This window comes from Trachypithecus francoisi, unplaced genomic scaffold (genome assembly GCF_009764315.1).
Source record: "Trachypithecus francoisi isolate TF-2019V2 unplaced genomic scaffold, Tfra_2.0 Lachesis_group4, whole genome shotgun sequence".
In the NCBI taxonomy this organism is placed as follows: domain Eukaryota; kingdom Metazoa; phylum Chordata; class Mammalia; order Primates; family Cercopithecidae; genus Trachypithecus; species Trachypithecus francoisi.
In genome coordinates, this window is record NW_022681469.1 from 100,110,735 (window position 1) to 100,133,791 (window position 23,057).

At 41.7% G+C, this 23,057-nt stretch overlaps 1 long non-coding RNA gene across 2 annotated transcripts; it reads left to right on the forward strand.

Annotated features, from left to right (window-relative positions):
- The first annotated feature begins 27 nt into the window (after nucleotides 1-27).
- On the forward strand, nucleotides 28-12,619 carry LOC117072049. Of its 2 annotated transcripts, none has more exons than XR_004432694.1 (3): nucleotides 28-779; nucleotides 9,226-9,379; nucleotides 12,514-12,619. It is a non-coding gene; the product is annotated as an uncharacterized LOC117072049 (long non-coding RNA). The 2 variants fall into 2 exon arrangements; XR_004432693.1 differs by lacking the exon at nucleotides 28-779 and adding an exon at nucleotides 8,455-8,499.
- Nucleotides 12,620-23,057: the final 10,438 nt, after the last annotated feature.

Consider the following 23,057-nt stretch of genomic DNA (forward strand, 5'->3'; position numbering starts at 1 on the left):
CGGGGGGGGAGGCCGCCGCAGCTGGGAGGAGGGACCAGGGCGCGCTGCTACAGCTGTGCGGCCCCAACCTCAGCGCCCGGACCCAGGCCTCACCTGCGAGCCCTGCCACCAACTTTTATCTCGCTAGGCCTGCCCTTTACAGCTTGCCATCCGTGCCATCTGTTTGGAGCCTCCTTGGTTATGTATATGACGTTCTGAATGCACCCACATGGATTAATTACACCTACCTCCCTACGAGGAGAACTCAGCGAGTTACCCTGGCCCCTCTCGGGGACATTTTTTTTTACTCAGCCACCTGTCTAGGTGTGACACATTCACAAGGGACCCGGGAAAGGTAATTGTGTGCACCTTCTTCTTTAAACCTTCTTTAGAAAAAGTCTGCATTCTCCGGAGGTTTGTACTAACTAATTGATTTTAATGAAGCTTCCCTCTAGGCCAGAAGAAAATCTTAGCTTTATTTAAATTTCAAAATAGAGTGCTTGGTTGTCAAGTGCATTTGCCTGTGTTTTACATATGTACCACGTTTTTTATACTCCCTGCTCCTTCTAGGAAAACAAAAACTAAAATAATTTAATCACCCGAAATTACAGCACCCCACTGCACCCACTCCACCATCTCAGGTGTGATAATTAACCCATCCTCAGGTCACCCACGGCGGAAAGGACGGTGCATTGGTTAAGGCTAGAAGGAATGGAAACAACGGCAAGGGAAATAGTGACTCTTACTTAACAAAGGAAACGATTTCATCCTGTGAGCATTTAAACCATAATGTTGACCAGGTAACCACTTAAGTTGAATTTAGTAACTTCCCTGAAAACCAGCATTTTGCTGAGAATCAATTACTTTCTTGTCCCCACCCCCTCCTCCAGTTGCAGTCATATTTCTGCTGTGAAGTGTCTATTTGCCAGTAGCACTTTTCAGGTGCCTAAGAAATACTACACATTATCAGCAGTTTATGACCCAACAGTACATTTTTTATTAATATTAATATGCATACTGAATTTAGCCTTTTTCTTTATGGCAAATTTCACTTACCCTCTGGTGCAGATGAATGGAGAAATAGTATTCCTCCCTTCATAAACTCTATGCATCCCTGTCTAGTGTTATTTCTAATAATGGGATTGTTTGCTTTTCATGCAAGTTCTTAGAGTAAAGGTACATGTAATATGTCTATTGCTACAGGAAGTTTTATGATCTGACCATCACCGGTGTCATTTTCTCTTCTCATCTCTTCTGTCTTGCAGCTCACAAGGTGACAAACTTTTGCTGAGATGAGATTTGGCTTGGGTGGGGCTGGGGCAGCTGTGTCTTGAAGTTCAGTTTGGTGCCAAGAATGGTTTCGTGGTCCCAATGAGGGAGGGGGCAGGGCCCTGGTGGGCCTGATAATGAGCCAGGGACCCAGTTGGCAGGGGATTGAGGCCAAGGCCAGACAAGGGTCTAAAGAGCAGGAGTTAGAATTCTAGATCTTGAATTAGAATTTTGGCAGCTGTGCAGTACATTCAGCTGCTCAATCAGGGAAGGCCTTCAACTGAGAGCAGGCAGAATATCTGGCAGGCACACACCACACCGAATGACATGGAAATGCAATACAAAAACTTCAGCCAAAAATGGTGCCAAAACAGCCACCCTTAGAGATGAGTGTTAGGCACCCCCACTGTGCAGCATCTGGGAGCCCCAAAAGCTTTGAAGAAGTAGCAATTCTGTCCTCCGGAGGAAAAATTGTCTACGTGGAGTTATTAACTCCCAAGAGTGTGGAGAGGTGGTTCGGGCAACAGAGTTCCGTGATGGAAAGTGCCAGAAATGTGCAGGTGAAAGATGAAGGAAGTAAGGGGCCTGGGTTTCACTAATGCATGGCTTTCTACTACCTCCTGTCAGTTTCACTATTCCTAAAATAAAACCTTGCTAGACCAAATTGAAAAAATATATATTTTTTAAAAAATGAACTGAGCTAAAATAACTTCCGAAGTAAATCAAGATTTTTATTTTTAAGACAAAATTATTTTCTCTACTTTGGATAATTATTACTATTTTATAAGGAATCAGTTCATTTTCCCTGAAAAAAATCCACCCTACTACTTCTTCATATATGACTGAAGCTTTGTTTGTGTGTCATTCTGCTTATACTACTTTTTAAAAATCTGTATACTCTAGGCATTTCTGGCCTTTGTATAAGATACGTGATTATGATCTCTTAGATCTGGAAGATGCTCTGGCTGTCAGAACCACTGGTTTTGGAAATGTGGTAAACTGAGGCCAGGGGCATCAAGCAAGTTCTCCCAGGTGCACACAGACAGTTTTTTCTCTGTACTCGTGGTGCATTTAGAAGGCATTGATAGACAATAGAAGGACAAATATATAGATAGTAACCACATGCAAAGTTTTTTAAAAATTGCTAATAGCATGCTTACCTTTCTGTACTTACATTTTTAAAGTGTTTGTTTCAAGGATATCCCTGTAGATAGTCAACATCTAAGCTACAAAAATATATAAAACAAACAATTCAACTTATTGCATCCGAGAGAGAAGGTGATGACTGGCATACCTCTGTACTTGCAAAAAACATTTATCTGTCTGATTTGGGAAGTAAAAATATTTGAAAGGAGTGGGACAGTGAGGGAACTGAGAAGTCAGATTGATATGACAGTGGCTGTAGACAAGAAACATTCTCTGGGTTTAAGAGCCTTCCTTGAAAACATCTGTCTCTCCCCAAAGCCTAGTGCCTCCCAATGTGTAGGCACAAAGTATGGATGTGCAGTGGCCCCACAGTGTGGTACCTAGCATTACAAATGGTTTGTGATCCCATAACAGTCTCTCCAAATCCAGCATGTCCAGTGCCCTCGAGATGGGGCAGCTGCCAGAAGGTGTGAATCCACTGGTCTGATGGAGCCAACTGAAGACACTGAGGATCCTGCTTCATACAGCTGTCTGTCCTCCACGTGCAGGAACTGGTTTATTTTGGCATACACCAATAATCAAAACCGTGCACTTCCTGTGTCCTGTGTGGACATCTGTTAACGATGCAAGAGGATCTATATGAACATCAGATTCTATCTTGAATCTAACTCTATACTGCCTTCAACTCTAGCTTTCTCTGGCTTTTTAGATTGTTTTCCAGGTCCCTCTTGAGGTGCTTTTCAGGTTTACTAGATATTTCTTCTATTGTCACCACTGTGTGGAATGAGCAGATCATGAACCTCGGTCTTCTTCAGCTCATGCAAGTCTGTGGACATTTAACAATGTCTGATGTTCCCCGGCTCTTAAATACTAAGGCTGCCACTTCCACCTTAGTGGAAGCAACCTTGGGCTCAATGGCATGCCTTCTTTAGGCTCCATCTTCTTCTAAGGAGGATGATGTCTATTCCAGGTTTTATTGTTTGATATTTATGCAACCAAGTTCTCTGTAGTGATTTTATTCCAGCTCAGAAATGAATCAGCTTTATCTGCTCTCTGCTGATTAATTTTCATTTTGTACCCCAGTCTCATTTTGCCTAGGATTAAGAGCTAGCCTTAGAATGAGTAATGGGGGTATTTTCATTAGTTGCCACCAGTGACCTCATGAGTGTTAGCCCCTAGTTCTCCACCTGGCTGCTCCTGCCTACTGATTGTATACATAGTTATGGCATTTATTTCCAGTTCCTTTCAGGACTTTTCCAGAACTAAAGCAGTAAAACACCCCACCAATCACTGCAGTTCTAATTGAGCGTCTTGGATCCATTCCCTTACGTTATGTGCTACACTGCTACCCAGATGATAACTCCAAACCCAAATCTGATGGGAGCCACTGCTGCTCACGCCAGCCCAACCTGAGATTTAGAATAATGTTAACAAAAGCAGCTAAGCAATTGCTATTTCATTTTTGCCTTTAACCTATCTTGATTGAACATCTATGCAAGGCTCCTGTTACACAACTCCAGAAGGCTCTATTTATATAGGCAACTGCATGAACAGTGACCCTGGGATCTGTGCAGCCTTGCAGTCCTGTTCCACCGTGCAAGATATAAGGGATACAATTTGAATAAGACAAGCCCAGTATCTCCTCACACGAGAGAGCACTAGGTGCTTTGCAAAGTCCTCCTCAATCTATTCTAAGGGTCTGCTAGGGGTGGCTTGGTTGGACTCCATGTACTCCCCTCTTGGCTGCTCTAGTATCTATTATTTCCCTTCTTTCCAGCTTTGGCTCACTCAGATGATAACTTCAGTTGCTGTTGACTGTATTGGAGGCACTAAGGCCACTAATGCTTGTAAAAGACTGTGCAGCCTTTTTTGCCCAAAGATGTGTTTTTAGGCGTCACTGATTCTCACACAGCAATGCACAGTCTTGAGGATTTCTATAACCTCAAAGGCTACTAGCACCTTTTTTGTTGTAGCTTTTTGAGATTTTACCAGCTCGCACTATTGCAGTCCGTTTCCTCTAGGACTCAGACAAGTATCAGTGGAGATTGGACTAGAAGATCAAATTGGGAATACTACTCCATGATCTCATCTCCCGTGCTAGAATGTCTTAGTGGTAACTTTCACTACCAGAATAAGCTTCCTGCTTTTCAATGACCAAAATTGATCTCTGCAGAAAAATTTGATCCCAGCCTTACCTCCTACAGTTTTCCCACATGTACTGACAGTTCAAGATGTACCAAATCATTTTTGTTTTCTTTCTTCTTTTTCTTTTTTTTTTTTTTTTTTTTTTTTTTTTTTTTTTTTTTTGAGATAAGATCTTACTCTGTTGCCCAGGCTGGAGTACAGTGGCACGATCATGGCTCACTGCAACCTCAACTTCCTGGATTCAAGCAATCCTCCCACTTTGGCCTCCTGAGTAGCTGGGATTACAGGTGCATGCCACCATGCCCAGCAAATTTTTTGTATTTTTTGTAGAGATGGAGTTTCGCCATTTGCCCAGGCCAGTCTCAAATTCTGGGCTCAAGCGATCCACCCGCCTTGGCCTCCCAAAGTGCTGGGATTACAGGCGTGAGCCACTGCATGCTCCCATTTTAGTTTTTAAAATGCACTCACTTGTTCACACAAAAGCCACCTTGCCTTTCTTTGCAAATCTTGTGTAGCCTGCCTGGAACATTCTTTTTCCCTCTTCCCCATTCCCTCCCCCAAATATACTGCAGCAACTCAGCATATAATCTCCTCCAGGAAGAGCCTTCCCTGTAACTGCCTCCTCTTCCTTCTCTGCTGAGCTGGATGCCTATCATCTGTGTTCTGGCCAAATTCCCTCTGCATCAGATTCTGACTGCTGGCTTACTGGTCTTCCATCTCCTGTGTACCAGTAGTTCTCAAACCTTTTGTTCAAGAATCCACTTGAACCTTGATCTCATTAATATTTATATTTATTTATAAATTATATACAGGTGCTACTTTTCACATATAGTATGTATATTATAGGCTGGACACAGTGACTCACGCCTGTAATCCCAACACTTTGGGAGGCTGAGTTGGGAGGACATTTGAAGCCAGGGGTTTGAGACTAGCCTGGTCAATATAGCAAGACCTTATGTCTGCAAAAAATTAAAAAATTAGCTGGGTATGGTGGTATACCCCTGTAATCCTGGCTATTCAGGAGGCTGAGGCAAGGGGGGAATAACTTGAACCCAGAAGTTCAAAGTTACACTGAGCTATGATCACACCACTGCACTCCAGCCTGGGCTACAGAGTGAGATTCTATCTCTAAACCAAAAACCAAATGTAGTATGTATATTATGAAATAAACGCTTTTTTAAATGTAGGAATAGAAGGCCTGGTATCTTCATACTATACCACAGAGTATTGCCTGGCCCACATCCTGGGGTAAATGCATTCCTCCTTGGAGGCCTCTGCACTTGATGGTAGCCTCCTTGAGAAAAGAAACTTTTTTTTTTTTTCCCCGGAGTCTCACTCTGTTGCCCAGACTGGAGTGCAGTGGCACAAGCTCAGCTCACCGCAACCTCCGCCTCCTGGGTTCAAGCAATTCTTCTGCCTCAGCCTACAGGCGTGTGCCATCACACCTCCCTAATTTTTTGTATTTTTAGTAGAGACGGGGTTTCACGGTGTTAGCCAGGATGGTCTCGATCTCCTGATTTCATGATCTGCCCACCTCAGCCTCCCAAAGAGAAACTATCTTTAGGCCTGCACTGCTCAATAAAAGTTGTATGGAAGTGTAGTTCAGCACTGTGATAAGGCAGTGTGCTGAGATTTCAGTTTTCAATGTTAAAGTTATTTCTAACAATTTGTTACTGTTCTTCTCTTATGTAGCATCAAGGAAAGAGTCTTCAGTCTCTTAGCTTGGATAGATTACAAGTCATTCCTTCCCATGATTATGGATCCACTTTTGACGAGAACTCTTTCTAAGGTCTAGTGCAATGACTGTGCTGTGCCAATAACAGGCACTTACAAACTGCTTGTCTCATTTATTTTGATGATGCTGGTTTCCTAGTCTCTGCTGACGCAAAACCATTCAACTGGACAGAGATAAGCAGGGAGCCGTTCAGTCATGACATGAGATCTGACACTAGCTCTCCTTTTGTAGACTGACTAGGCTATCTTTCCCTTTCACAGATGTTCAAATTTACTATAATGATTATTTTAAATAACTATTACTACATTCATTGAGTGCCTACTGTTGGACTTGATGCCTTAACACAGAGTAGTTTTTAAATCCTATGAGGTAGACAAATGCTATGCCCAAACTATGGATGAGAAAAAACAAGACCCTAGGAAATGAGGTAACTTGCTGAGGTCCTTAAAGCTAATAAGTGCTGGAACTAGGATTTGAACTCAGCTCTGTCTGACTCCAGAGTCCTGGCACTTAACATTCTATCCATACTTGAATTTGTGGATTATAGAACACTTTTGTTCTCTCCCCTTGAATCTGGGGGCAGGCCCATGCTCACATAAATCATAGACACTGGGCTAGAGGGGCAAAAGCATCCTAGTTTGCCAAATGCTTTAGGTGAGGATACTGAGAATCAGGATGGGGATTTGATGATGGAGATGTCATGAGGCCTCCAGCAGGAACTGAAGCTCTTGGCTTGTCTTTTGCCCTCTCCTTCTCTATTGGGAGGTCCTCTCATTGCTGTTACCAAGCTTGTTTCTGGTCTTAAATGCCTTATTTTAAAACTAAACTTTATAGAGATGTCAGACTTTTAAAAGATACCCTTGTGTTGCCCTTCACCCTGTTCCTGACAACCTCCACTCTGTGCCTTCCTGCTGGTGATTTCGAGGTGGAACAGGGAACACAGGCATCACCTATCATGAGGAAAGGTGACCCTTTTGCTTTCGTCATGCTCTTTGTCTTTGCTCCTGTTTTGTAAGGACTTAACTCATGTTGTCTTTCAGCCAATTGTTTGGCATAATTATATCTTCTGTTGCAATTTTAGTTCCCAGAGTCACAGAACAAACAGTCCCATTAAACATCATCTCAAAGGGCTCTGCAGCTCAATCCCTTCTTTTCCAGATCTGGACCAATGTGGAGGCTACTTTTGCCTTTCAGAAAATGGACCCAGATTCCAGTCATTTCTCTAGGAAATGACTTTCCCCCTGGGTTTTATAACTCAATTTGCCTTTCTGTAATTTTCATCCCATTATGTGTTTGCCAAGATAAATGATTCTTTCTTCTCTGTATTGCCTTGTATATGTAATGACTTTTCTTATTTATAAGGCCTCAAACTCAGAAACCTTAGGATCAGACAGAGGATGCAATGAGGGAAGAGGTGGGTGAATGCACCTTTGTATTGTGTGAATGGTGGGGCAATGGTGACCTGGACAGAACTGTTCTTTTAAAACACTGGAAAGCAAACACATTCCACCTGCAGCCCACAGTTGGCCCATGAGCCTTCCAGTTTGCAATCTCTATTTTTCTTTCCATGCCACAGTGCCCAAATTAGATTACTCTTATTGCCACAACAGCCCAGGAATATCCAGATTAATTATTTCTCATCACTGTGAGATTAGATGTAATCTAATTCTTGTTGTAAACAATTCAAGAAGGGTCCTTTGCACCTTAAACAGATCTTGAAGATAATGTCTGAGCTGCCCAGGTAAACGGTCATATCAGAGGGAAAAAATAGTTGATAAGGACTGTCTTCCTGATTGTAACATTTCCTGGTTTTCAGCATCTTTCTGTATTACCCAGTGCAAATCAAAGTCATAAGAAAATTTTCGGCCGGGCGCGGTGGCTCAAGCCTGTAATCCCAGCACTTTGGGAGGCCGAGACGAGCGGATCACGAGGTCAGGAGATCGAGACCATCCTGGCTAACAAGGTGAAACCCCGTCTCTACTAAAAAATACAAAAAAAACTAGCCGGGCGAGGTGGCGGGCGTCTGTAGTCCCAGCTACTCGGGAGGCTGAGGCAGGAGAATGGCGTAAACCCAGGAGGCGGAACTTGCAGTGAGCTGAGATCCAGCCACTGCACTCCAGCCTGGGCGACAGAGTGAGACTCCGTCTCAAAAAAAAAAAAAAAAAAAAAAAAAAAAAAAAAAATTTCAACAAGCTGACTGTATAAATACTCCAAATTTATCTAAAGTGAGTGACGTAAAAGGTAATGTTATATAGCACCTGACCAGTCTTCATCTATAAAATAATTAACAAAACTCTTCAGTTGGTAGGTTTGGGCTGCCCAGTCTTTGAGTATTCCCTCTCCTGTGTCTGCAGCTCAAAGTCATATTGCTTGCAAGATATTCTCTTTAAAAATGTATATAGTAAACAAACATTTTAGATTACAGTCTTCAGGGTTAGAGTCAACTCATGATTCCAATTTCTTTCTCTCTCATTCGCCATTACCATTCTCACTCTCCCCTTCCCAATCCAGCGTCCCTCCCCTGCTACCTTTCCCTGCCTGTCCCCGACCCCCTGAAAATATGGTGACTTTTCAGGATTGATTCTTGCATGGGGCCTAGCATGGAGAGTGTTTGGTATTGTGTTTGAGAAAGTTGCACCAGAGAAGAGAATTCAAGAAAGAAACAGGAAAAAGGAAATTGGGAAAGAAAACTAAAAAAGGGCAGAAGCAAAAGTTGAGAGATCTTTTCTGTCTTCTCTCTCCTGTGCACCAAAGTCCTGCAGCAGAGGAATCCTCTCTTCAGATAATCCCTATACTCAGTCTCTTATTCTTATGAACCACAATCAAATTTGCCTCTTATCTTCCTTATTATGTACCCTGATCCAAAAGACTGATCAGAGGAAAGGTCTTCACAAAAGTTCAGTGTTGAAAAGACCTAGATCCTAATGCCAACTCTTTTTTTTGACTTACAGATCATTAACCTTGGGGAAGTCACTCAATCTCTCTGAGACTGCCTTACCTACACACTGGGTATAACAGTACAGATCCTACCCAGCTTCTGGGGATGAAATGAAATGCTGCATGTGAAAACACACTGGAAACTATAAAATGCTAATCAAAGATGAGGTATTACCATTATTATCTCTGAATCCAGTGCTACAAATGCTATGGCATGTGGTCATCTAACCAAATGTTCTTAGATTTTTTGGAGAAGGGGGTGGGTGTTATTGCTGGTGCAGCAATAAGGTAGAGCTTTAAGTTATAGGAAGGAAACTTTAAGTTGCCAACCGTTGCTATTTCAGAGACATCATGAGGATGTGAAATCACTTTGGAGCATACCTGCTTTATTTTGAGATGAGCCATTTGAGTGGATCCTTTTGAGTAATGTAGACATAGTAAGACACTTATTATTCTGGGGGGAGTCCAACAGGTATTGTTTTAGTTTTGATTTTGGTTTGCTTGACTGGGGCTTGAGGTTTCAGCACTGCAGGCAGCTGGAATCTTGCTGCCAAAATGTTTGGTTCGGGAGGTGGGCATGTGGCCAGAAAGTCCCATCAGAATTAAGTTCCGTGCTTTTATCCAGTGGTTATCTGCATTTCTATCCAGATAAGCCTCTGCCTGCTCTCTTCTCATCATCTGAGAAGGAAGCACTTAGCCCAGTTGATGCTGGCAGACATTTTAAGACCATGAGGGACTTCTGCCTGAGGACAAAGCCAACTTAGCAGAATGCGGAATTAAGAGATCTCAGAGAAACTGAACTGGAATTCTGATAGAACTGTGCCGGAAGCCCACATTGGTCTTTGCTGTTACACGATCCAGTGATTCATCTTTATTGTACAAGCCAGTTTGTGTTGGGCTTTAGAGTACTAGATAGTGATGGTGAAGTCATCATCCTAAATGATACAGAGTTTGAAAGTTTCTGGAGAAGGGGTGGGAAAGTTTACACAGTGTTCAGGGAGCTTACTGAGAGGCAGCTGCCTGTCTCCTAATCTTTCTTAATGAGGTTCACAGCAGTGAACCTGCCTCTGATGGGCTAAGGTGAGGCCACCTATGATCAGCTGATGGAGAGAACACTGCAAGAGGGAGGCCTGAGCTATCACAGAGGAAGGAAGGCTGAACTGGGTCCTAGCATTGGGGTAGGGCTGTGGATAAAGCTGTGTCACTAAGTTGATGGCCATGGTATAGTCCATAAACATGCCTATGTTCAGTTTTCACAGATTCTGCCAAACCATTTTCTAGAGCCAGATTAGCAATTTACATACTCACCATCACTGGTTCAGAGTTCCCACAGCATTTTACATTTACATTGTCTACAGGCTAAATACATTTCAATTCTCTTAAGTTTTCTTTTTTTTAAATGCAAGTATAACAAAAGTGCCTGAATACCTGCTGGTTCTAACCTATTCTCCATGAAATAGGAATATCTTCGCACTCCCATCAAAATTTTCCTTCCTGATATAGCAGTCATGTGGGGAGAGGGAAGGGGAAGGAGTATGCGGGGGACAAATGATGAAGGGGTGGGTAATGGTAGGGAAGGTTGTTTTCTGCACAAGTAGCAGCCAGTCAAAAACATTTTATTACACTTAGGTTGATTCCGTGTCTTGGCTGTTGCATATAGTGCTGCAATAAACATGAGAGTACACATGTCTCTTTGACATGCTGATTTCATTTCCTTTGAATATGTATCCAGTAGTGAGATTGCTAGATCATATGGTAGTTGTATTTTGAATTTTTTGAGGAACCTCCACACTGTTTTCCATAATGGCTGTACTAATTTGCATTTCCATCAACAGTGTATAAGAGTTCCCCTTCACCTGCATGCCACCATTTGTTGTTTTTTCTTTTTGCTAGTAGCCAATTCTAGTTGGGTTGAAGTTATATTTCATTGTGGTCTGATTTGCATTTCTCTGATGATTACTGATGTTGAGCATTTTTCATAAATATCATCAAGGAATGAAGGAATAAAGAAAATATGGCATTTTCACTACGATAGCCTGAGGGAAGAAAGAAATAGAGCAGAGAGAGAGAGAGAGAATGTGTTATTTATAAACAATGGGATACTATTCAGCTATAAAGAAAGAAGGAAATCCTGTCATTTGCAGCAACATGGATGAACCCAGAAAACATTATGCTAAGTGAAATAAGCCAGGCACAGAAAGACAAATAGTGCATGATCTCACTCAGGTGCAACTTAAGGAAGTTGATCTCACAGCTGCAGAGGCTGGGGAGGAAAAAGGGGAGAGTGAGATGGGGAGAGATCAGTCAGTGGGTACAAAATTATAGTTATATAGGAGAAGTAAGTTCTGGCATTCTGTTACACAGTGATTCTGGCTAACAATATTGTGTATCACAAAATAACTAGAAGAAAGGATTTTGAATGTTCTCACCACAAAGAAATGCTAAATCCATGAGGTGATGGATATGCTAAATACCTTGATTTGACTTTTACACAATATTTACATGTATCAAAACATCACACTGTACCCCATTGATATGTACAATTATGTGTCAGTTCAAAAGAAAACAACGTTCCATTATATTAAATTATTCAATATGTGTTGATGAAACAAGCAATAAGATTTGGTATTATTTATACTATTGCTAGTTAATTTTTAAATTAATTTTTACTTAAAATAATGCCTCAGTTATCTAAAAAATTCATTTCATTGGGCTTAGTTGACTAGTGGCACCAGCTTGTTAAGCATGAAAGATTTACTTGAAGATGGAGGAGAGAGTTGATATAAATTTAATTGACTTAATATTTTCATTTAAATGTATATCTCCTAAAAAGCACAACATGCAAACTGACAAAACTATGCATGTTCACTCAAATACTACCTAACATATTCCTATGTTGCCTTTCATTGGTTCCATCCTTGGAGTAGAGGGTGGCAGCCTCATGGATTGGAGTCCATGTTTCCAGTGGCAATGTCTTTCACTGTCTATTAGGTAGGCTTGTCATATATGCTAGATTAGTGGGATTATTGTCAATCAGTGTTACCTGCCAGCCTTTGGGAGCTCATGAACAGAGCTCAGGAGTTTCTGAATTTTTCTCTGAACTTGTTCCTGCCATGTTACAGTTGGCACTTTCAACAATTGCCATTTTCGTGCATTCACAGACACCTGTGGCAGAGACTTCTAGGTGCCTATCCAATATCTATTCTTACTTGCTCCTTAGTAACAGGATGAAAATAAAAACCATACCGACTCAACTGCTGGGCATTGTTTTCATTTGACCCATCTTCCCTTCTGTTTCCAAGAGCACAACGTGACACCCGGAGTAACAGTAGCTATCTTATGAATGTGAGAATGTGGATCACACTAGATTGATGAACTGGAACTGCCCTATCAGCCCTGCACTGCCTACTTCTGGAATTCTCATTCTGTGAGAGAAAAATAAATTCCTATTTATTTAAACCACTGCTTCTCAGGTTTCTATTACTCATAGTCGAATGCAATTCTGGTATTCTAAATATTCATTCAATGTAATCCCCCATTTGATTTGTTCAACATTTTACAATTGACTTGGAACAGAAGTCTATACAACAGAAATGCATACAACTCACTCAGGCTGCCTGACCTGGGTCATGAAAGACTAAGCTTTAAAGGCTCTGCCAAGCCAAATTATCCACTATAGAACAAAGGGCTGAGTGGCAGAGCAGGTCCTTCTACTCCAAGGTAGCGTCGGGAAGTCCACAGGATGGAATCAAAAGTTGAGGTCTGAGGGTCATCATAGCAGAGCTCCCTGCCTGTTGTCGTAGCAGAAAGGAGAGATCCATGACAATGTGTTGTGACAAATACGAAACTTCCCCCTGCTTTTACACTAGAGACTTGCAGGCCCACCTGTTGAGTTAATCAAGCCCCCTGAATCTAAATGTCGAGAGGTTTTGGAAGCTGTAAAGGATTCTGTCATCAGCCCATAGGCACTCTCTCACTGCATCTGCCTTTTTCCACCTGGCCTCAGACTAGGAATGATTCTCTACCCTCTCTCCCCCACCCCAACACCACCACCATTGGAAAGACCACTGCAGTTGTGAAAGGAGCAGCGAAAATGCTCACTGTGGCAGCTCTCACTCCCATTCCCTTTCTATCTCCCACTCCATTTCCCCTTTTTTAAAATTTTAATCTCTCAGATCATTTTTTTATTTTATGTTACTTTATTTTATTTGAGATGGAGTCCGACTCTGGCCCAGGCTGGAGTGCAGTGGTGTGATCTCAGCTCATTGCAGCCTCCACCTCCTGGGTTCAAGTGATACTCGTGCTTCAGCCTCCTGAGTAGCTGGGATTACAGGAGTGTGCCACCACACTTGGCTAATTTTTATATTTTTAGTAGAGATGGGGTTTCACCATGTTGGCCAGCGTGGTCTTGAACTGCTGACCTCAAGTGATCCACCTGCCTCGGCCTTCCAAAGTGCTGGGATTACAGGCATGAGCCACCACACCCGGCCTCATCATTTTATTAATAAAAAAAGTGTTTACCAATAGAAAATGTTTGTAGGAACTAAAACAGGTAAACTGCATACTGAAACATTTTGTGAGTACAATTTCCCAAAAGCAATTTATAGATACAGAAAACTAAAGCAAACTGAAGATTAAAGCAGGGGGAAAAAACAAAAAGGAAGGAAGAAATGAGTTTAAACTTAAGCAGGTCTGATCTACCTGCTTAGTAAATGAATGAGACCATTTCCAAAGTCAAGAACTTTTTTTTGCTCTGCCAGTTATTAAATTAATTATCGGAGCTATATCCCTTAATACCAGAGTCATTTTAGTAATGGTGTAGCTTATAAACTTTTCACTCTCCTGTGGTTTCTTAAGCTGAGCCGGAGCCAGCTTTTCAAACTACATTTAACTCAAAGCGCTGTTTTAGTGTGTTATAGACTTCAATGGAAACTAGAGCAGGTGTTTCCCTGGACCACCATGCTAGGTGTATGCTCAAAGTGGTAATGACGAATGAAGCTCATATTCTGTGTCCTGACTCCCACAGTCTCCTCCTTCATTTTCTGTTTTCTTTTATTTTTATTTCTTTGAGACAGGGTCTTGCTCTGTCACCCTGTCTGGAGTGGAGAGGGGCGATCATGGCTCACTGCAACCTCGACCTCCTCGAATCAAGTGATCCTCCCACCTCAGCCACCTGAGTAGCTGGGACTACAGGCGCAAGCCACCATACCTAGCTAATTTTTTGTAAACATAGGGTCTCACTATGTTGCTCAGGCTAAATCTCCTCCTTCTGGTCCAAACAAGACAGTGAATTGCTGGGGGCCCTATAATGGCTTCCATTCCTACAAGTGTCAATGTCTGTCCCCAACAGCCCCACCTGGAGAATCCAGGGATTCTTGCAGGGTCCTGCATGTGTTATCATAATGTTGCTCCGCTCAGAGCCCTGTTCCAGAGTCACACCAAGCCCACTGAGGCCTCCTCTACCCTGGTAACCTGAGTGAGGAGTCCTGGCAGCACAGGGCACATCAGGCTGCCCCTAGATCTGTCATCTCCAAATGTGCTCGGGGGGGCCCCTTTTTCCTGGCTCCCACCAGCCACACAGGAGCTGTCACTGGAGTAGGCCTAGTGACATTTGTCTGGATTCCTCTGATGGGTACCTGAGCCCCACAAGTTAGGTCACAAAAGCATAGTTACTTAACACTTGAATCACTTAATCCTTCTAAACCTCATTTTATTTATCTGCATGATGGGGATAAATCATGGTACCTTTACATTGCAGTCATTATCACCACAGCAACAACTACCACTTTTTTCCCATTTACTACAAGGCGTGTATGGCTTAGTGGTTAGACATACATTCTGTAATGCCAAATTGCCAAGGGTCAAGCCACGCTTCTGCTACTGAATTCCTAGATAACCATGACAAGCTGTTTGAGGGCTCTGTGCCTCAGTTTCTCCATTTGTAAAATGGGGAAAAGAAGGAGCCTACGTTTACAGGGCTGTCATGGAGGGAAAGGGAGCTAATGGTATTAAAACACTAGGAGAAGCCCACAGCAAGAGAGATAGTGAACGCCAAGCCCATGTAGGCCCTAAGTAAGACAGCAGGTGCCAGAGTGCTTGCCAAGCACAGGAAGCTTGTTTACCCTCCCACAGAGGTAGGTACCATTTAATCTTATCTCACAGATAAACAAACTGAGGTTTAGAAGGGTTAAGTGATTCAAATGTTAAGCAACTGTGCTTTTGAGGACCTGGGGTTTTTCCCTTTTTCTCCTTTGCTTTCAGAAGCCCTAGATCTCATGGGTTGGGGGTCATCACCCATACTTCCCAAACTGATACTGGGTTTCACAGGTTGTTTCCCTATACCTCAACCCTAAACTGAAAATACATTCCTTCACCTTGTCCCAGTGCTAACTCCTACCATTCACCCACAGTTAGGCTCCTCTTCCCTCCTGGGGCCACATTAGCCAGGGTTCCTGGTGAAATCTTGGTTGGGGGAGATGCCTCACTGCAGAGAGAGGGGTGTAGTTCCTGCTGAGAGTGAGGCCTGCTGCCCTGCAGGGACAGTTGGCTGCCTTGGGTGATAACTGTACCAGTTTGCAGGAGCGGCTGCAGACTGTTTCGTTTCTTCTCCAGTTCACACTTCATAATTAGCTATAGCCTCACCACCTTCTTAAATTTCCTATTCTAGGTTTCTAGAACACAAAACAAAAATCTCCTTCTAACATTTCTTCCTTACATACTTCTGGGAAAGAAGCACGATCTCCTTTTCTGAATGGTTTGATCCTGAACATGGAATTAGTGCCTACTTTTTCCACAATGACCTTGGATTTTTTTTTTTTTTTTTATTCTTTCTCAGCTTCCATCTGAACTTCAAGTCTGGCAGCTCTGGGCCAGAAATGAGCAGTTCTCACACTCAGCAGCTAATTGCTCATGTCAGGGAATGTTATTCATCTACTCTCCCCTGAAGTTTAGAGCAACACACCTGCAAAATGCCAGTAGGGCTTAGTATGGTTTCTTTATCTTCTTCCCCAAAGAATTTGGTGTGGAAGCGGATTTTCTATCTAGTGATAGTTCTCAAAATGTATTACAGTTCTCAGAAGTACATCATGAAAAGTAAGTCCTGCTTCCAACAAGGACCACACCCTCTCCAGTGTGCCCCTTCCCAGAGGCAATCACTATTACTCACTTTTTGTTTTGCCTTCCAGATATGTACAGGCCCATGTGTATGTCCCCTGTAACCAAGGGGTAGCATGATATTCACATTGTCTGAGACTTTTATGTGTTTCATTTAATAATATGTCATGGGGATCTTCCCGTATGGAAATGTGTAGGTGCTCTTCATTCTGTTAAACGGCTGCATAGTATTCCATTACATGTGGAAGTACTTGTATTAGTTTCCTATTGTTTCTATAACAAACCATCACAAATACTGTGGCTTAAAACAATACATATTTATTATCTTATGGTTCTGGAAGTGAGAAGTCCAAAATTGGTCTCACTGGGTGGAAATTGAGGTGTCCTCAGGAATGCATTCTTTCTGGAAGCTCTAGGGCAAAATCCATTTTCTTGCCTTTTCCAGCCTAGAGGCTGCCCCCATTCCTTGGCTCATGGCCCCTGTTCACCAATCCTATCGCTGTGACTTTTGTGTCTGTCATCACATCTCATTCTCTCTGGCTGTTACACTCCTGCCTTGTGATTACATTGGGCCCTCCTGGATCATCCAGGATAATAGTCTCCCCAACTCCAGATGCTTAATCAAGATCCAGCTGAACTGTCTCTTTTGCCATGGAAGGTATTCACAGATTCCCCGGGATTAGGATGTGGATATCTTTGCGGGGGACATTATTCTGCCTACCACAGTGTCCTGGTTTATTTTATCTGCTTCCTACATATGGGCTTTTAGATCATCTTTTATGACAAGCAGTGCTTCAGTGACTATCCTTCATTGTGCTTGAGGAACTCTGCACAATATCACTAAACCATTTAGAAGATAATATAATTTTCTCTCTTATCTGTGATTGCTACGATTGGATCCTTGACTTTAACAAAGACTCTGAATCTCAGGAAGTGGTTTTATATTCATGGAATTGAAATAATTTATTTGGTTAAAAACCCAACACTCTAAAGCTGTAGCTACTTTAATTTAAGTAATTCAGAATTAAATAAAATTAAGTATTTAGTTTCTCCGTCACACTAGCCACATTTCAAGTGCCCAATAGCTACATGTGACTGGTGACTGCCACATTAGACAATGCAGATATAGAACAGTTCCTTCATTGCAAAAATTTCCATTATACAGTGTTGGTACAGCATGATCTTTTAATCCACTATCAAATTAGGACCAATCTGTTGCCTGGACTGCATTTAACTCTTTCCTATAGACTGAATGTTTATGTCCCCTAAAATTCATGTGTTGAAACTTGATCCCCAAGGTAGTAGTATTAGAAGGTAAGGCCTTTGGGAGGTGATTAGGTTATGAGGGCAGACCCTCATGAATGGGATTACTGACCTTATAAAAGAGACCCCGGAGAGCACGCTCACCCCTTCCTGTCTCCATGTGAGGGCACAATGAGAAGGAGCCATCTACAAACAAAGAAGTGAGTCTTCACATTCTGCTGATGTCTTGATCTTGGACTTCCCAGCCTCTAGAACTGTGAGAAAGAAATATAAACAGTTCTTTATAAGTCACTCGGTCTTTGATATTCTGTTTTTGCAGCCTGACTAGACTAAAAACACCACTAATTCAATTAACATTTATTAAATGCCTACATTGTATGAAGCATCGTATCTCCTAGATACTCCAGGACATACAAGGACTTTTTTTTAAAGGTTCCTGTCTCAGGTACATCACACATCAATGGAAGAACACAGAAATGTTTTCTGGACTTGCCCCAGGAACACCAACCAACTATAACCAAGAAAATAACAAGTACAGTAAGTTCCAAAACAACTTAGAAGCACAAAAGAAGTACATATATTGTGTGAGTAATCCTGGAGGCAAGAATATATAAATTCTTTTCTCATCTTTAAAAATAGCTTGGTCATTGTCTTTGTCGATTTTTCTGATGCTATTGAAATATTGAAATGTTCATTGACATTTTATATGTAAATAATACAATGAATAAGATTTTAAAGGCTTTTTTTTTTTTTTTTAAGACAGTCTTTCACTGTCGCCCAGGCTGGAGTGCAGTGGTGTGATCTCCGTTCACTGCAACCTCCGCCTCCCGAGTTCAAGCGATTCTCCTGCCTCCCAGCTAATTCTTTGTATTTTTAGTAGAGACGGGGTTTCACTACGTTGGCCAGGCTGGTCTTGAACTCCTGATCTTGTGATCTGCCCGCCTCAGCCTCCCAACATGCTGAGATTACAGGCTTGAGCCACCGTGCCTGGCCTTAAATAAGGCCATTAATAAGGCATTATAGAGAAGGAATTACAGCACAGATTCTGGAAAGGGACTGCACAAGGTTCAAATCCAGATTTTGCTGTTTACTAGCTATGTGACCGTGGGCACGTTACTCAGCTCTTCCGGGCATCACTTTTCTCATCTGTCAACTTAGCTCTTATCTTACAAGGTTGTTATGAAGATTAAATGAGTTAATGTCTGTAAGTACTTAGGATGGGGCCTGGCACTTAGTGTTAGCCCTTATTATTTTCTAAACATGCATAACTACAGTGCTGGAATTTCAGCTGCTCAGAGTAAGTCTAAATGTTTCAACTGGTTCTGAACTGACCATGGAGGAGTTGGTAGTTTGTGGAAGTACTCGAGGCTCTGAGCAGTCAGTGAGATAGGCGTGATGTATATGTGGCTGTCTTGACTCAGGTCCAAGTTGCCCTCCCTAGACTTCTTGAGGGATGGTGACGCTAAGGAAATTTGCAAGCATAAGGCCTGAGTTTCCTCTCTGACATTTACTGAGAGGGAATTCTGCACTCTCATGGTAGTTCGTTATGGCCCGGTCATGTGTAAATTTGGCCAAATACTACCTCCTCATGTTCTATGTGCTTTTTTTTTTTTGAGACAGAGTCTCTTTCTGTCACCAGGCTCGAGTCCAGTGGCGTGATCTCAGCTCACTGCAACCTCTGACTCCCTGGTTCAAGTTATTCTCCTGCCTCAGCCTCCCAAGTAGCTGGGATTACAGGCACGCACCACCATGCCCAGCTAATTTTTGCATTTTCAGTAGAGACGGGGTTTCACCATGTTGGCCAGGATGGTCTCCATCTCCTGACCTCGTGACTCCCTGCCTCGGCCTCCCAAAGCGCTGAGATTACAGATGTGAGCCACTGCGCCCAGCCCCATGTGCTTATTTCTAAGTGAGATAACTAATATGTCCTGTCATTGATTCTGACATCTCAAACTCTGAAAGATACCCCCTCACCACAGCCTAGAAATTCAGGTTGCTATGCTGGTCACAATTGCATTCATTTCAGTTATATTTGCCTTTGGATTTCTCCAGTATTCTCACTGCTTGGAGTCTGTCTTCCTATGGCATTTGTATCTTTCTGCCCTTTAGATCATTTTTTGTAGCCTCTGCCTTTTTCTCTCACCTTTCAAGTGATGCTGGTACCCACTAGGATTGGTCTCACTAGATCATTAACAGAAACAATTAAAGGTTAGAAAACATTTAGCAGATACAAAGTGCTATATAACTGTGAAATAATGCTTTGTACTATAAAATGCATATATCATTGCTTTCATTGTAATATGGGTTACCTGACTCATTTGTATCTACAAAGCCTACTTCTTAGGTACTAAATTCATCATGCAACATTTGAAAATATACATTATAAAAGCCATTTGTTGTACTGACTAACCACTTAGCATCTGCTTTTAAGTGTCTAGGGCTGTTGTTTATCTCCCTGCAACTGTCAACTTCGATCTTAAAGCCAAGCTACAGAACTTTAGATTGTTTTCACCAGAGAAGAAGTTGAAAAAAAGAGTAAGGAAACAAAACACACCATGCTGCTTATATTTTCCTTAATGCAAATTAGCTAGAGTTCTTCAGAAAAGCAGGAAAAAAGAAGTAATTTACAGGCGGTCCCACTACAGTCTGTACTTCTGCTCTGAGACAGTTTTCAGGCACCTTGCTTGCATGAGTCCTACCAAGACCCTGTATCTAATGCTGTATTCTTTTTCTTAAAGAGTTTCCCCATCAGACATATTAGCATCAAGCACCACATAACCTCATATCTTCTGTTGGTGCCATAGTAATTATCACATTTGGCCACTGGCGCCTGATCCAGCTGCAATGTCAGGGTTGTGGGGGCAGGGGGGAGCGTGTGTTCTGTGGCAAGTGTTGATCTCTGCTGTGCAGAAGATTGTGCACTACTTGGTCGAATTGTTCATGGAGTTGCTAACCCAGGGCCTAGGACACCATCTCTACTTTCATCAGGCAGCCCCTGTGGGCTGAGAACTCATTCCCTAAACTTCACTCCATATTTCTTCTTCAGAATCCTGCAGCTTTGAGAAGAGTGGCTCAAGTCAGTGAGAGAAGAGGCCATTTTTAGAAGCTATTTCTTTAATCCAGAGTTTCTCAACCGCAGTGCTACTGATATTTTGGGCAAGATAATTCTTTTTCTGGGGAGTTTCCTATGTGTTACAGGATATTCAATGGCATCTGTGGCTATTGTCCTGCTCCTGCCCCCCAAGTTGTGATGACGAAAATTGTCTTCAGGTAATGCCAAATGTCTCCTGGAGCAAAATCTCTGTTCAAAAACTGGTGCTTAATCCGACATTCCAGTAAATACTCTAAGATGAAAACCCTCTTTTTCTCCTAAATAGCAAGATGCCCATCTGCGCATCTTGCTGCTCACAGGCAAGACTTCTGCCACTCCAATGCAGACAGGACTTCTGACTGGTGAATTCAACATCCAAAAGCCAATTAGTTCTTAACAGACGACGTGATCTTATATGTAGAAAATCCCAAGGAACACACACACACACACACACTTGCACAATTATTAGAACTAATACATGAGTTCAACAAGATTACAGGATACAAGATCAATATACAAAAATCAACTGCATTTCTACAATTGATTTGAATAATTGAACATGAAATTAAGAAAACAATTCCAATGAATAATTAAAAATAAAATTAAGAAAACAATGCCATTCACAGTAGCATCACAAGGAACAAAATGCTTAGAATAAATTTAACAAAAGAAGTAGAAAACTTGAACATGGAAAGCTGTAAAATAAAACGTTGCTGAAAGAAATTAAAGAAAACCTAACTAAATGGAAAGACATTTCATTAGAAGATTTAATATCGTAAAATGGCAAAACTCCCCAAACTGATCTACGGCAATACTCCCCAAATTTAACAGCTTAATCCTTAGAGAAATTCCAGCTGCTATATTTTGTTGGCAGGAATTGATAAACTGAACCTAAAATCCGTATAGAAATCCAAAGAACCAAGGATAGTTGAAAAAATCTTGAAACAGAGGAACAAACTTGGATAACTTAAACTTTTCAATTTTAAAATTTACTGTAAGCTGACAATAATCCAGCCACTATGGTATGGGTACAAAGAGGGACAGACAGTAGTCAATGGAATAGAATTGAGGGTCGTCAGCTGGGCGCAGTGGCTCATGCCTAAAATCCCAGCACTTTGTGAGGCCGAGGTAGGCGGATCACCTGAGGTCAGGAGTTCGAGACCAGCCTGACCAATCTGGAGAACTCCTGTCTCTACTAAAAATACAAAATTAGCTGGGCGTGGTGGCATATGCCTGTAATCCCAGCTACTTGGGAGGCTGAGGAGGGAGGATCAGTTGAACCTAGGAGGTGGAGGTTGTGGTGAGCTCAGATCATGCCATTGCACTCCAGCCTGGGTAACAAGAGCGAAACTTCATCTCAAAAAAAAAAAGAAGAAGAAGAAAAATTGAGAGTCCTCTTATATTTATGGTCAAATGACTTTTCAACAAGGGCGCCAAGAGAGTCAGCGATGGAAATAATAGTCTTATCAACAAATGGTGCTGGGACAGTGGGATACCTACATGCAAAAGAATTAAGCTGGACCCGTACTTCACACTATATACAAATTTAACCTAAAATGTATTAAAGACCTAAATGTAAGAACCAAAAGTATAAAATTCATAAAAGATAACATAGAGGCATATATTCATGATGTAGGATTAGGCAATGGTTTATTAGATTTGACCCCAAAAGCACAAGCAACAAAACAAATAAAAGCAAATACATAGGATATCATTTAAATTAAAAATTTTGTACTTCAAAGGACAATCCACAAAATGATGTAAAATGTTTGCAAATCATATATCTGACAAAGGACTTGTATCCAGAATACACAGAAATCACTTACAGCTTAACAATTGAAAGACAATCCAGTTTTAAGAGACAAAGGATTTAAATGGATATTTCTTCAAAGAAGTTATACAAATGGCCAAAAAGCACATGAAAAGATGTTCAACATCATTAGCTATCAGGAAAATGCAAATCAAAACCACAATAAGATACCACTTCACATCCACTAGGATGGCCATAATCAAAAAAACAAAAACAAAAAAACCTGGCAATAACAAATGTTGGCAAGGATGTGGAGAAATTGGGGTCCTCGTACATTGCTGGTGGTGATGTAAAATGATGCAGCCACTTTGGAAAACAGTTTAGCAGTTCCCCAAAATGTTAAACATAGAGTTATAATGATTCCACAGTCCTATTTCTAGGTATTGGATTAAAATATGATAATGAAATGTGAGAAATATGAATAAGAGTTTGAAACACATTTCTACAAACAAGTGTTTGTAGTAGCATTCTTCATAATAGACACAAGTGGAAACAACCCACATGCCCATCGACTGATAAATGGATAAACACAATGTGCGATACTGGTATACCCACACAGTGGAATTTTA